The following is a 14,820-nucleotide window of genomic DNA, read 5'->3' as shown; positions in this document are numbered from 1 at the left end:
GTCCTAGGCACCATAGTCTGGTTACGGCATCTAGCATTTCAGAGGCCTGTCATAACAGTGATTAATGATAGTGTTATTACACAGTAATGTCAGTCATATTAGTCATTATAACCAATGACATGGTAAGGTTATAACATCGTTATGCCAGATTTATGACAATATGTAGGCTGAGGCAAATACATGACTTGCCTTCCTCCTAGTAGTCCACAGTGGACACTAGTAGCCTGCAGTGGATTTCACTGAGTGTGAGAACGGAGCGTGAATGTCCGAGCACTCGCCTGAGATCATCTGCAGGCTCTCATCTGTTTGGCATGAAGCTTAGGTGTCATGCTTTATGTTACAGCTCCACTATTAGCACTTTGAAAAAAAGTCCTTTCGTTAAAGGATTTATTTTGTCCATGTGGAGTCACTGGGAAGACAGGGAATGGTGGTGGTGTCTGTGTGAGCTGGGGGAGGGGGAGGGGGGCTCCTGGCTCCCGCTCACGACGTTTACCACAGCCCTGGGCTTCCCCCAGCACGTGACGGCAGCCTGCCGCTACACGTAGGCCAAGGCATATGTTTTGTTTTGTTTTCTCTCTCTCTCACTCTCTCTCTCTATCTTGGCGTTCAGGTCTCTGTGACTGCCCTCATTACAGCCGTTTATAGTCGACTTTTCCTGAGTAAGGACTGAAAGCAAGGTGTGAAATGCATAGCTGCAGGGTTTTAGGAGAAGGACGAAGAAATTCCGGCTCAGGGGGTGTCTCACACACACACAGTGGAGATTTCCGGGGTAAAAGAGCTTGTTTTGGTCTGTTGGGCAGAATGGGGCTCAAAAGGCTAACTTAGGCCACACATTCCACTAGAATCTGAACACTGCTCTTGTTTTCTGTTGATCTCTTCCTCTTGTAATTTTCTGTGTTTTTTTTTCCGGAAAGAACTGTGTGGGAAAGACACCTTTCAGCTGCGGAGTTTTCAGTGGAGAATTCAGACTGCTCTACTTCTTTTCCTAATGTTTCTCTACTTCCTTGTGACATGCAACTTCTGTCAAAAAATCCATCTATATTTGTTTATTTGTCCAGGTTGACTTCTGACCCATGCCAGTCAGCTTGGTACAGTGTGCCTTTGAGTGACTGAAAGACCCTCAGCAGAGACTCAAAGACTCAAGGCCATGCCAAGACTACTCATCTTTTATGCAGGAGCGGATCTCTAGTGCCAGCTTCAATACCAGCGATGCCAAGACCTGGCACAGTGAAACAGGGGATACTCTCTCTGCAACGGCTGCTTGACAGAGACAACACACAGCTTCATCACAGGCCCATAATGTGTGTGTGAGGTCTCAGAGTCTGGTGGTGGTGGTGGTTGTGTACTTGTGTGTGTGTGTGTGTGTGTGTTTGTGTGTGTGTCATACATTGAGTGAGAGCCACACTTAGAGTTCATTACTCTTGTTATCAACGTGTATTTCAGGGAATTACATATCATATTTCCAACAATTTACAGCACTTTTACCGTGTTCTGGAAACATCAGTGATCCGTGCTGAGAACTACCACAGATGCTTGGAAAATCTACTGAACCCTGGCACTATTTGAAGCAACCAGTTCTCCTTTCAAATGGCTGTAAGCACTTAACATGGTCTAATGACCTTTAGTTACCCAGGTTCTAGCAGGCATGAACCATGTATACCTGTAAGGATATGCAAAAGCCCTAGATGCAGAGTTACAGTGTCTTACTCATGTATGGAGACCACACCCTCTCTTCAGAGCGCAGACGTGTTTAGCGTGACCCATGAGGACTCTAAGGCATCTCGACTTTGTTGTCTGAGCCAAACACAACCTGCAGTCTTTCATCTGCATAGCTTCACCCCCCTCCTCCACACTCAAACACAATGGCTTCACTGTGGCCGGCCACCTTTGATTTAATTATTGTTGTTTCTACGCATTTCATTACATTGTGATAACACTGCAGTTCCTCGGCGGGACAGCTAACGCGCCAGTGTTGTCTTTTAATGATATACAAGTACGTCCTTGCCAACTGGACTAGGAGGAACAGAGACAAAAGCATCGTTGTGCTTCATCCCCCAGATAATGATCCTGACAACAAGCTGAACGAGGGCCGCACCATCAAAAGCATTTCAACCCCGATGTTTATGTAGGATGTTCTAACTGCCCGGTACCTGGGAAGAACGGGTCAGCGCTTTGAGTTGGGCCGAGCGCTATTTTTCTTTCCGGCTTTCTCCACTTCTTTCGAACACTCAGCGTGTTGGCCCGCTGCTCTATTTGTTTCTCACAGCCTTGACACCCCGAGGAAAGATTGGGAGATTGCACTCCAGTGCGGTGTTCACAGCTGTCGCATGCTGAAGCTATTGACTTAAGTGTTTCCCTCCAAACGCACACATACGCACACACACACACACGTGTACAAATGCATTAATTCACAACCACTCCGGTACACACACGTATACACTTCTAAACTCTCACAGATTCCTCCCCCTTTTACTTTCCAGTAACCCAGATGAAAGATTGTGGCGTATCTGCACAATGCCTCAGACTGCCCTTTGTGGACGTGAGAGGGCAAAGGTTACACAATCCTTCAGGGGAGACCGTAGGAACTGGGAACTCTAGTGCATAATGCACATGGGCTGTGGAATGGATACTTCCTCCGAATGTAAATGATGTTTTAAAAGCTGTATGCATCCATAGAAATGAAAACCAATATGGATGGTGTGTGTGTGTGTCTGTGTGTGTGTGTCTGTGTGCGTGTGTGTGGGGGTGTGTCTGTGTGTGTGTGTGTGTTTGTCTGTGTGTGTCTGTGTGCGTGTGTGGCCGCCTGTGTGTGTCTGTATGTGTGTGTCTGTGTGTGTGTGTGGGCGTGTGTGTGTGCGTGTGTGTTTGTTTATTTATTGTCTGTACTGTTGCATTTGGACACACCTTGCTGCTCCTCTACATGTGAAGTTCCTAACGGGAAAATAAAGTTCTTTGAAGTTGAAGTTAATGCGAGGAAGGTAAAAAAAAAGAAGTTGAAACAAGTTAAGAGCCCCTCTGTTTTAGTCTCTTGCTAAGGGACACTTTGCAACATCTAGACACTCTGGGAAGGGCACATGTTGCCCCCCAATCACATTTTTTGCACATTTTTTGCAAATCGCACCCTTTTTCACTCAGGAAATATAAGTTTGCTGTTTTGGGCTAATTTGTCTTATGAACTGCTCTTGTGTGCTCTATCCATGAGGAGCCTCAGGCTTCAAACAGACTTGCCTATGTGCAGAAAAGCACTTTGGTTGCTTGCAGATTTGCGACCGTCTGCGTCTTTCGGAGCGATATTGCACTGCCCACACCCGTGCAGGTGCGTACCAGTGAGGGGGGGTGGGTGGGGGCATGCATAAAGAGTTGTCTGTGAGAGTCTGCTCACCCCTACCCTACCTCGGTCCCCACACCGTATGCGCACTCACACACAGACATACACACGCATATACACACACACACACACACACACACACACACACACCGCTCTCTTTGCTGTTTCATCATTGAGCCGCTGATGAAAAATAACAAGGGGGGAAAAAAGCGTGCGGCCCTTCCAGGTTTACAGATGTATGAAACGCCTTTTATGACTAGGAGGCCACCTCCTCCCCTGCCCCCACCGCCCTCCTTTCCTGTCCTGTCCAACACACGGCTGTCTGTTCGGACGAACTGCTGGCCTCTCCCCACTGGCCTCTTCCCACTGGCTCTGGGCCCTCTGTGCCAGTCCTGTGCACTTTACCATCTGAAGCTCTCGCTATTTCTCTCCCTGCTCTAACTATCTATCTATCTATCTATCTATCTATCTATCTATATCTACTGTATTTACTATCTATCCTTCTATCTATCTATCTATCTATCTATATCTACTGTATTTACTATCTATCCTTCTATCTATCTATCTATCTATCTATCTATCTATCTGTATATCCATTTCTCTCCTTCTCTCTTCATTTTAGTATCTGTCTCTCTCTTGCTCTCTCAGAGATCAGGTCCACTTCATCAGGCCCCCCCCCCCCCTTTCTTTACTAGCCTCTGCTGCTCCCCCTAACCAACACCCTTCCCCTGGAATGTTTATCCACGGGGATTGGCGCACGGAGAGAAAATAAACCGCCATCTCCCACACCAGCACCCATTTCCCTCACATCTCCTATGGCTCTTCACGTTTTTTTTCCCCCCTCTCTCCATTTCTTGAGGGGGACGAAAGGAAAAGTGCATCCCATCACAGCCATCCCCCAAGCTGGCTTGAAAGTGGCGTGGAAATGTTTACTGTATCTGTATGTCCAGGGGCTGCACCTAAAACTTTGCGCTGGTCCCTCCTTAAAGGCACCTACAGAATGAGGCTTTTGATGGGTTTGGGGTAAGGTTTGTTGGGGGTAGAGCGGCAGTACAACTCAGCAGAGTGCCCCCCCCCCCACTCCATCCTGCCTCAAGGCCCATCCACACGGAGACGCTTTTTGAGTTAAACGCAGAGGTTTTGCTTCGTCTTGGCCGAGCGTCCCAACGAATCCTGTAAACGCACTGCCCGAAACTGCACTTTTTTGAAACCAGGTCCCAGAGTGGAAAAATCTGAAACCGTAGCCCTTTTCAATTCGTTTGGACAGTGAAACCGCACATCCTACTTGCGTATCGATGATGTCATCGCCACACCTCAGCTGCCCTGGACTTGACACTTATAGTATTGCCTAACAATACTAGTTTTCATACATGACATTACCTACGATTACACTCTGTAGGATAAATATCACAACTGGTGTTGCGCAGCGCCGATCATTTATGACTTGGTGGACTGAACACTGTTTATCCCAGTGTTTTTTTATGCATTCTACTGTCAGTGACGCGAGAGAACTTGTTATTAGGGAAGTGCGTGTAAGTTTACATTAATTTGTGCGTAGTGCCGGTGTCATTCATTTATTTTACATTGTCTTACAACATAAATAAATGCATTCATAGTGAAGTCAGATATGAGCATACAAAGGCGCTTAGAACTCATGTTAAGCCTATAGATGCGCACTAAATGCGAATGCGCGATTTGATGCAAGCAAAAGTATCGACTGTTACAAACAAAGGTATAGCAATATAATATATTATAGCAATATTATAAATGTGGCGACGGAATAGCCTAGAACTTGGGTACGCCTAGCCTTTGCACTTGCGATGATAGCCAAAACTAATGTGAATCGCGGACTATCCTACAACCAAAGAAAGTAAAGGAGATTATTTTTACATGCGTTAGCCAAATTAAGGACGGGACTGCACCATTCACAAACCGTAAAAATTAAGTTTATTAGTTTTACAGTTGACTACAGTTGACAGTTCACTATAAGTCCACACAAACAATTCTGGTTTCCTTGCACTAGCCAGTTTTGTCGTAGCCTACTCTGTCTGTTGTATGGCGCGCAAGCTTTGGTCAATTTCTGTAACAAACAGTGCCACCTATAGGCCTGGGATATGAAGTAACGTGTTGAGTCGTGTTGAGATGGATCCGTTTGGACGCAAATATTCTTCATACGGTTCCAGGGAAGACGGAGGAAAAAAGGTCGGTTTGGTACGTGTGGACTAGGCCTCAGTGTGAGTGTCCCAGTCAATCCAACCCCCACCCCCAACACACACACACACACACACACACACACACACACACACAGATGCCCATATACCTAGATGAGCTTTAGCAGCTCTGCTCCAATCGGTCCCATCCGGTCCACTCTGGGGCCTCGTCACCCGGGGGTGAAGCCTCACAGCGTCCTGGGTCACCTCACACAGACCTGAGACTTCAAAGGGTTTCGGCTGTGACTTCACAAGCACCAAAATTAGTCCCACGATGACCTTATACTGTACCTTTTTAGGAAGGTGTGGTTTGAGGTGTAGGTGTAGTTAAATGTGTTTTACATGTGACTTTAGTACAACAAAACGCTTTCTGCTGGAGAAAATTAACAAAGCCAAGTATAGAGGAGTCTTGAGAAAATATTTAGGATAGGTGTAGTTGCCTTTGCTAGCATATTTCTCATTCAAATTTGCCATAGATGTTGGTATTATTAACCCACAGACATCTAGACTTGTCTTCATCAGGTGATTATAATCATTTCCACTCTCCTGGTCTTTCAGAACAACTACTTTTGCCAGTAGCAAGTCACCACACAGGTTGGTTTTCTGCTATCAGGATATTATTGTGGGAGGGGGGCATTCTATTTGAGCATAGTCCATCTGCTACCATTCAAGATAACATTTGTGTTATTTCACCCTTTGCGTCAGCAAGTTGCTCTATGGAAATATTTTGATTCAAACTATTCTACAATAAAGGAAGCATTGACGTGTCCTGGTGTTCTCCAAGGGAGACGTTTCTCCGAGGTGATCTTCACGGTTATGTTGGGAAAAAAGTATGATTCTGTGGCCGGTGGTCACTCTGATTTCCAAATAAAATAAAACCGAGGCGAAACGGAGTCATTCACCACTGGTGTGAATGAAAGACACCATGTTTTCTGCCCACGGGGCAGAACATTTTCTGGACGCTTGCGTTCAAACCACATTGTGTGTTCATAACTGTTCAATTGAGGAACACAGTGTGACCTCACTTTTGAAGAATCTTGGTGTACTAACCCCAGCCAATCCATGCCACCACCACTCATGTCAGAGACATGGGTACAGTTTGAACCAGCTTCCTATAATTTATGGAAATTTAAATAAAATGAAATTAAGCAGTGAAAGTGGATATCGGAGCACCACCATCGTGATTACAATAAGATGTGTGGCACTCTGCAATACCACAGAGAAACTGCCCTTTGCTCCGTACACAGAAAGTGTAAGCTGGACTAAATGGCCTTTTGGTGCCTTCCCAGCACTTAGGATTGGCAAGGCTATTAGCCACACCGTTTGAGCCATTCCAGACAAGAGACGAATAAACAGATATCACAATACCACAGACAGCTTTAGTCTATCTCCAGTGCTGATTCACAGCGGACTGCACTGTCTGCCTGAGGAATTGTGGTCTAGTTCTGTTACATAACAGGACTTGGCCACCTCAGGAGATGGGACTGGCATTTATGAGTGCGACTCATTAACTTTTATTTTGTTCATTCAAGCACAGGCAAAGACCTAGCATCGTGAATTCTGCCTAACGAAGGGGATCATTTCACTGGCAGGCTCTCTCTCTAACCACGGGCCATCAGATAAGGTGTCTTTGCCTCGCCCGAAAGGACATTCCTGCCGTGATGCACTGCCCAGAGCTTCCTCGACAGTGGGGGATTCCTGGGGGGAAATTGGAGGTGGTGGTGGTGGGGTAACCTTATTTGGGAAGCTGGGTTTGACCAACTGTCTCTATTTTCCACCAACCCAAAACAACGTCAATGTTTTGACATCACCATTTTTTTGGTGTTCGGTACGAAGTCTCTGATTTTGTTTTGAGTGATTCTGGACTTGCCAAGCCAGCAAAATTAGCCCTGGCCATTACCTCCACTGTGTACATTGCAGTATTTTGGGGAAGGAAAATATAACTGTTCCCGGAATATTTTCGAGAGTTCTGACTCAGTCAGAAGTGAAATATGTGCGCTTGAACCTTGTAGGAACTTCAAACAGTCTTGCTTAATGATAGATCTGAGTAATTTGAGAGCACCTAATCAGGCTAAAGGAAACTCGCTTCTCACAGGCTAAAGGCCGATCTAGCCATAAGGCAATATCGACTCTAGACGTTCTGGGGTTCAGAAGCGAGAAAACAATGTCAGTTCTCAGACAGACTGTTCCAGATGGTCTATCAGAGGTCTGGTGGGTTGGATACAATCTATGTGGTCTCATTTTGTGGTAGTTGTACTACTGAAGCTTACTGTGAAGAAAACACTTTGGTGGCCTAGCCTGAAGAGAAGAAGGCTTATGCAATTAAAAGTAAAATAAATCAGAATACAAACATTTCTACTCTAACACTAATAGTACATTCAGTGTTTACTCAAGAAAAACAACTCGGCCACATGTTATTTTTAAAGGTAGTCTCTGCATTACAAAGCTATTACATACAGTATTGGATTGTTTATTAAGGGCAGGTGTCGTGGCATGTGCAAATACTCTGGTAAATGCCCTTAGCATTGAGGACTAATATATCATCCAGTGGTTTCCAATCCAGTAGTTTATCATTGTAATTATTACATTATAATGTCTAAAATACATTATTATAATTATAACAAAACAATAGAGTATCTAAAATACATGATTACAACAAAACAATGTGTACAGGGAAAGCAATCTTATTAAGATAAGATAAGATATTAAGATTATCTTGGTAAATGTGCTCTAAACCACTCATAAATAGTCTCTTACCTACTGTAAGAAATGAACAAAAAATAAGAAAACACTGTCAAATCACAGAAATATGTGAGCACTATCAAAATTACAACAAACCACACAATTAAATTGGAATGTGTTTGTATACAACCTCCTGCATGAGTGTCACTGTGTCATGGAAAGTAACAGCATGTTTGTATTTACTGTAGGAAAGAATTTTAAGTAGGATTATGAAAAAGGTCAGGGTTGTATAAGGATATGTTTTGCACCCTTACAATGCCTATAGTTACTGTTACTGGGTAGCTATACTGTTTAGTTACAACGTAGAAAGTGATATGTAATATGGTACTATGTTACTCATGAATTGTTGTAGCTGCTTCTAGCTCCCTGTGGATTTTTGCCAGACATTTTTGGTGTATATACAAACGGAGATAATGTACAAATCAGGAACAATTAGGAATATTGTAACTGTCATTTGATGTATAATGCATTTATAACAATTGTGTATCTGACATTTCAATTGGGCTTGTTTTGGTGCTTCATCTGTCTGCGTGCCTGTGTTTTGTCAGTATGTCCACTGTGGTCGAATCATGAGCATGTCTGGTCTGTCTCCTGCACTCTCTCTCCGCTGCTCTGCTTAACTCTGTGGCAATATAAAAGTATCTTTGCGATAGCTGCCCGGCTGGAGGGCAGATAGCCTCAACTAGTTCTCCCGTAGTTTTCTCTCTCCCTTTCTCTCTCTCTCTCTCCTCCACTGTCTTGTTTTTGCTTGGGGAGGGAGCACAAGCGGAGCCCTTGTGTGCGGCCGCTGTTCGCTCCGCAGACGGCCCAGTTGTGCAAACATGTCTATCAAAACCTCACCACCGCTGCGCGGAAGGTGGGAAAACAGAGCCGCGTAAAAGGCTGCGTTATCTCTGCTACTGCCGTGGCGAGAACCGCAGACTCTCTAGCAGACCGCAGACTCTCTAGCAGAAATACCTGCCAGACATCAGTGGACCACGCAGTGGACCCCCCCCGACCCTTCCCAACAAGAAATCTCACTGCTGTTCTACCTCAGCTCCTCAGAAGGGCCTCGGCAGCCTCCACAGCGTGCTTTGACTTGAGACGTGCTTGGGCCAAGTCCAGGTGGGTGCTGAGCTGACTCTACAGCACAAGGGTTTAGTGTTCGGGCCAGACGGCGCTATTCGGTTGCAGACGGGGAGCCCCCTAGCGTGCCGTGACGGATTCCAGCGATCGATGGCGGGAATTAGCAGCGGTTGAGGAGGATCTCTTTTTTTCTCGTCATGTGTGCATGAAGAGCCATGTTGTGATCTCCTGGGTTGTTTGTTACGAGGGTCTCAGGCATTCCTGAGTGACAGCGGTGGAATAAGCCAGCCTCTGATTTTGGAAATGGAAGCTGATACAGAAGGCTCTGAGAAGCGTGAGTGTTGTCGTGGTGAAACCCTCTCTGTTTTCTTATTCCCCTCGCTCAGGGTTGTGCGAAGATGTAGATGGCCACAGGAAGTCTGCTCATTTGCATCTCCTTGTTGTCAACAGGGAGAGAGAGGAATGCAGCCAGTAGGGTAGACCATAACACCTCCAGAAGGCCAGAGGGTGTCGGACACACACACACACACACACACACACACACACACACACACACACACTGTAAGGAGAATCTCGACTGACCTTAGTCCCAAAACACTTCAGTTATACTGTCTCTCCCTAAAATGAGGTCTCTCAGAGGGGTGATGAGCAGTTGGAAGTTAGCGGTCAGATCCATGGTGCTTTGTTCTCGACATAGGAACAAATAGCACCCCTCCTACAAACACACACACACACACACACACACAATCACAATTTTACCCCCTCACATAATCTGCTGGTTTCTATTCCTGGGATTTTCAACTGCTGGCTCAGATATATGGTCATGTTGTGAAACTGCCAAGGGGTGAGAGATGTCCATGTTTCGTAAAAAGAAGGAGGAGATGAGAAAAGAACTGCACTGTGGCCCCAAGGCTTCTCCTCTACAGTACTAAACTGCCCAGCAAAAGTTCATATTTTGTGGCACTAGAACTGACATGTCAAGTCTCTGTTTAAAACCAGCTATAAGTCCCTCCAAAAAAGACTCCTTGCAGTGATTTATTTTTGCGGCCCTCTTACAAGCCCTGCAGGCTCGCTGAAACAGCGCTCGTTCCACATGTGTCAACATATTTTTTCAAGCTTCATTTTTCTTTTTCAGATTTAGAAAATTTGAAGAGACTGTTGCCTCTTCTCCCGAAAGCTAATTATTATTTCACCCAGCTGCCCAGTGTTTTTTGAGGAAACATACTTCCTGAAATAAAAATTGCTGACTCGAGTTGAACACTCGGGCCCTAAATTCTTTTTGACGCAGGCAAGCGAGTGCTGCAGCAAGTGTCTGGGTGCAAGTTAAAGTCATCGTCAGGATCAAAACAATGTCAAACTTCCGACAGAATATTTCCACAAATTGTGTATTACTTTACCTTTTCCGCTAACTTTATTGAAAAGGAAAACAAAGCAGGGGGTTATGGGGAGGGGAAAAACGTGGCCATGATACTCACATCCACGTTTCCTTACTCAACTCCCCAAGGGCAGAAATACCTTTATACTGGTTGACCTTTCTGTGCACTTTGATTAAAACTTTTTTTCCGCCAGCTTTTCTCTCAGCTTTTCTCTCTCTCACTCTCCTTCTCTTAAGTTCTCTATTGCAATTGAAACTTTTTTCACCATTTCTCCTTTAGGTTTTCTCTCTCTCTCTCTCTTTTCTCCCTCATCTCCTCTCTCACTCTCCTCTCAACTTCCTCTTCATCTCTGTGCTACCATCCTCTCTCTCTCTCTCTTCCCTCCTCTTTCTCTCTCTCTCTCTCTCTCTCTCTCTCTCTTTCCTGCTGCTGGTGTGTGCATGCATAGAGGCTGCATGTGAGTGTCAGGCCGAGTGTTTGTCAGCGGCTCCCCCTGAGCCGAACGAACGTATCCGTGTTGACACGTGTAGTAGTCAATGGATTCAAGATGACAGTCTAATGTGGCGGATTAATGGCTCCCCCTCCTCCTCCTCCTTCCTCTCGGAGCTGACAGGACCAGTCTGTACCAAACCGCCTGCCTGCGTCTCTCGGCACGCGGAGAAGTCGGACTCAGGCCAGAGAAAGTGGGGATGGAAATGACCAGAGGTGTCCAAACACATGGGGCAAATTCTGAGATACACACATTTATACCGCGGATTCCTAATATTTATCAAAGATAAGTGATGTGTTGCTCTGCAGTTCCAGGGAGTGAGCACATATCACAAAAGTTTATCAACAGCCACACAAAGACAAACACACCCTCACAGATCGCCTCAGAGCATGCTCGCTTACACAAGCATGCATGCAAGCGTCCACCCGAAACCACAAGATGGCAAACACACACATACACTCAGGAACACAGGAATACAAGAAAAAATAAGGTAAGGTCAGTTTAATTCAAGTATGTATTTAATAGTATTACACACAAGCACACAGTCTAACAGAAAAAAGGCACAATTAAAGAGAAAAAACCAAAAATATTGCTGGTTAGCTGTGGGGCAGGGAAGCCAGTGGAGACATCTGAGGCATTGGCACGGCCTGGGTGAGTCACGTGTTTTACTCAGGTGAGGTGGTGAAGAGAAGTGCAACCTGTGTTATTCATACATTAACTACCGTAATAAAAAAAACAACGTTGTCAATGGCATGCCAGTAGGAAAGCTGGTCAGCAGCTGATTTGTTAATGATGTGTACATCTGACCAGTCTGTCAGTGGCCAGTCAGTCTTAATGTATCCGCATTTGAGCGTGGAAACGTTTCACCGCTGTTGACATGTTTTTGTGAGTTGGAGGAGTGCATCACATTTCCACAGATAGCTTGAGTCTGGATAGAAGTCTGCATAGTTGCCGTTTGAAAAACCACATTAGCTGTGTTAATGTGCATGAAGTCCTTACACGGGAGTAGGATCAGGTTACAGGACCGTGCTTGCCTACTGTAGGTGATGATTCACGTGGACTGTTTCAAAACAGAGTTGCCATGCCAACAGAATGACAACTGCCTTCCTGTCCTCCTGTGACACCTCGATGTGGTACAAACAAACATGGAAAAGCATTCTAAATCACCCCCCTGTCAACCCCCCACCCTGCTCATCAACAGGGTCCTTGTGTTTTCTGGAGGGACCAGAGAATTGCCTGTTAGATTTTTCCCTCCTTGCCTCCATATGCCTGCACACCACTGGCTGACATCAGTGCAGGTCTGTGCCTCGAGGGTGGCTCCACTAAACCAGAGGCCACTAGAAGCCAGTGCCCTCGTGAAACAAGCGCGTCCTTTGTCCATTACTAAAAAAAACAAAAAAAAACACATCTTCATCTAACCACACACAGGCTCAAGCTGCCCAAAAGCTGCCAGGATTCCAAAGTCGGCCGGACTGTCTGTCCACTGTCACATGCACTTACTCCAACTGAGTGGAGGGAAGGCAGGCTGTCAAAGACGGCCGACTGAGATGTTCCAGCCAAACACAACACCAGAGCGAAAAGGTCAGCTCGGAGAGGCGGCTAGCCCACAAGCTAAAGCATGAGGCTTCTCAGACTGGACTCCCAGAGCTACATCTTAACAGCAAAGTTGGTGCTTAAAAGTTGGCTGCGGTCCCATAACAAGGTCTCATGAATGTGTTTACAGACTGGTGCCATTAAGCGATATTAGTCACCAGATGAAGTTGCTAATTTTTTGTACATTATGTAATGCTTTTCCATATAGTTATGTCACATAGCTGAGAAACACCCGTTATGAGCTGCTCTTCAATGTCCTTATGTAAAATGGTTTTAAAACTGTTTCAAATAGTTATAATTGGCCTTTTAAATAAGGAGGCACATCTAAATCACCAGTGCTATTACCGACGGCTATTTGTAATTCCCGAGTAAACAGCAAGGTGGTCCATCTGTGAGCCCTTTTTACGCTCTTTCCTAATTACTGGGGTCGGCCTTAGGAGTGGACGGCTTTACTTGTGTAATCAGGTGGTGTTGCTCTTTTGGCTCAGGCCAATCTATTGTGCAGTGCCCTTTGCTCCCAACTCTCCTCCACCCATTTCACCTCCTTAATGTGTTTCACCAGAGTGGTGATTTTCAGGCTCCCGAGGGGCGGTGGGGCTACTTTAGCTCTTGGTGTTTGGTGATGCCTGCTGTGTTAGCGGTGGGGCTACTTTAGCTCTGGGTGTTTGGTGATGCCTGCTATGTTAGCGCTTCACGCTTTGGTGGTTTCACTGGGGTAGCTTCTGTTTGCCCCCCTCCCTACCCCAATCCCCAGTCCCCTAAAGTGTTTTCTATGGCCTCACGGTTTAGCAGAGGTGCTAAAGGTACGACTGATCTAGCTAGACGAGGAGTGTGTGTGTGTGGGGGGGTCCAGCTGTTGTAACTTAATCAACAGTTCAACTCACTGCCTCTATCCCACACTCACACCTACACGCCCCGCTGACTGTGCGGGTGTTGACATTTTTACATTCTGCGGAGTTGCATACAGCTTTCACTTGACAGCACATTTCTCAATAGAGCTGTGGCGTGTTGATGTTCAGGGTCAGATAAGAGCAGAGGGGGAAGAGAGAGATTACTGTTTCAACTCACACTACAGGTCTGTATATCCTAACATTAACATTTATCGGCATTCGTAAGGTGTCTTTTTTTATTGATACTTCCGTTGGAACTGACAGCTATATTTTGGTTCCGTATAAACTAGCAAATAGCATCTGCTGGGATTAGCCTAGCGTCAATCTGGCTTGACTGATTCCTCTGTTGTAACTAATACAGGTAACTTGGTTTAGGTGAGTTGAGTGGCCCGACTACACCTTGATGGTGTTGTTGTGTTGTTGACTTTAGCAGAGCTAAACATGTGTTGATGTTTAAAAGAAGACTCTGTGGTTCTGTGACGTGGGTAAAGGCAGTTAATCTGCTGTGTTATTGATTCTCCTCACTGCACACAAGTGGCACAAGGCCTGTAGGCAAGGTGTCAGTCACTGACTTACTCTTTTTTCCTGTAAAAGGGAGCAGTATGCTATAGACACAGATACACCTGTATATACACACACACACACACACACACACACACATATATGCACTTAACCATCAAACACACATTCACATTCAAACAAATGCACATGTACACACACACACACGCGCCGAGGGGCTCCTGGCTCATGTGAGATATTTTTGTATGAGGAAGTAGGTCAGTAGAGTCCGCCGCTATCTCTCCTGTGTTTACTCCACTGGTGCCGTGCCAACCAGACCCCCGCTCCCCCGCAGGTGTGCACTCCCTCGGGGCCCTGTGAAGTCGGCCAGCCTGCCGAACGGACGGACGGACGGGTCGTTTGGAGGAAATGGCTCCCAACTGCCCGTTCAGCTCGACCGCTTCCCTTGCTCTCCACCCCTCCCTTGTGATGAAAGAAGTGAAGGAGAGAGAGGGAAAAAAAACCCCTGCTTTCCCCAGATCGTGATCCCGCCAGCCAAAACTCACCCAAGTTCTGTTTGCGGGCCTTGTTATCGGAAAGTCGGTCCTCCAAGCTCCCTGAAAGCACC

Source organism: Alosa pseudoharengus, unplaced genomic scaffold (assembly GCF_046254945.1).
Source record: "Alosa pseudoharengus isolate Yale_2024_CS ecotype anadromous, Long Island Sound unplaced genomic scaffold, YU_APseudo_1.1 YU_APseudo_1.1_scf_7, whole genome shotgun sequence".
NCBI lineage: Eukaryota > Metazoa > Chordata > Actinopteri > Clupeiformes > Clupeidae > Alosa > Alosa pseudoharengus.
The sequence above is the reverse complement of the archived record's forward strand: the minus strand, read 5'-3'. Positions refer to the sequence as shown.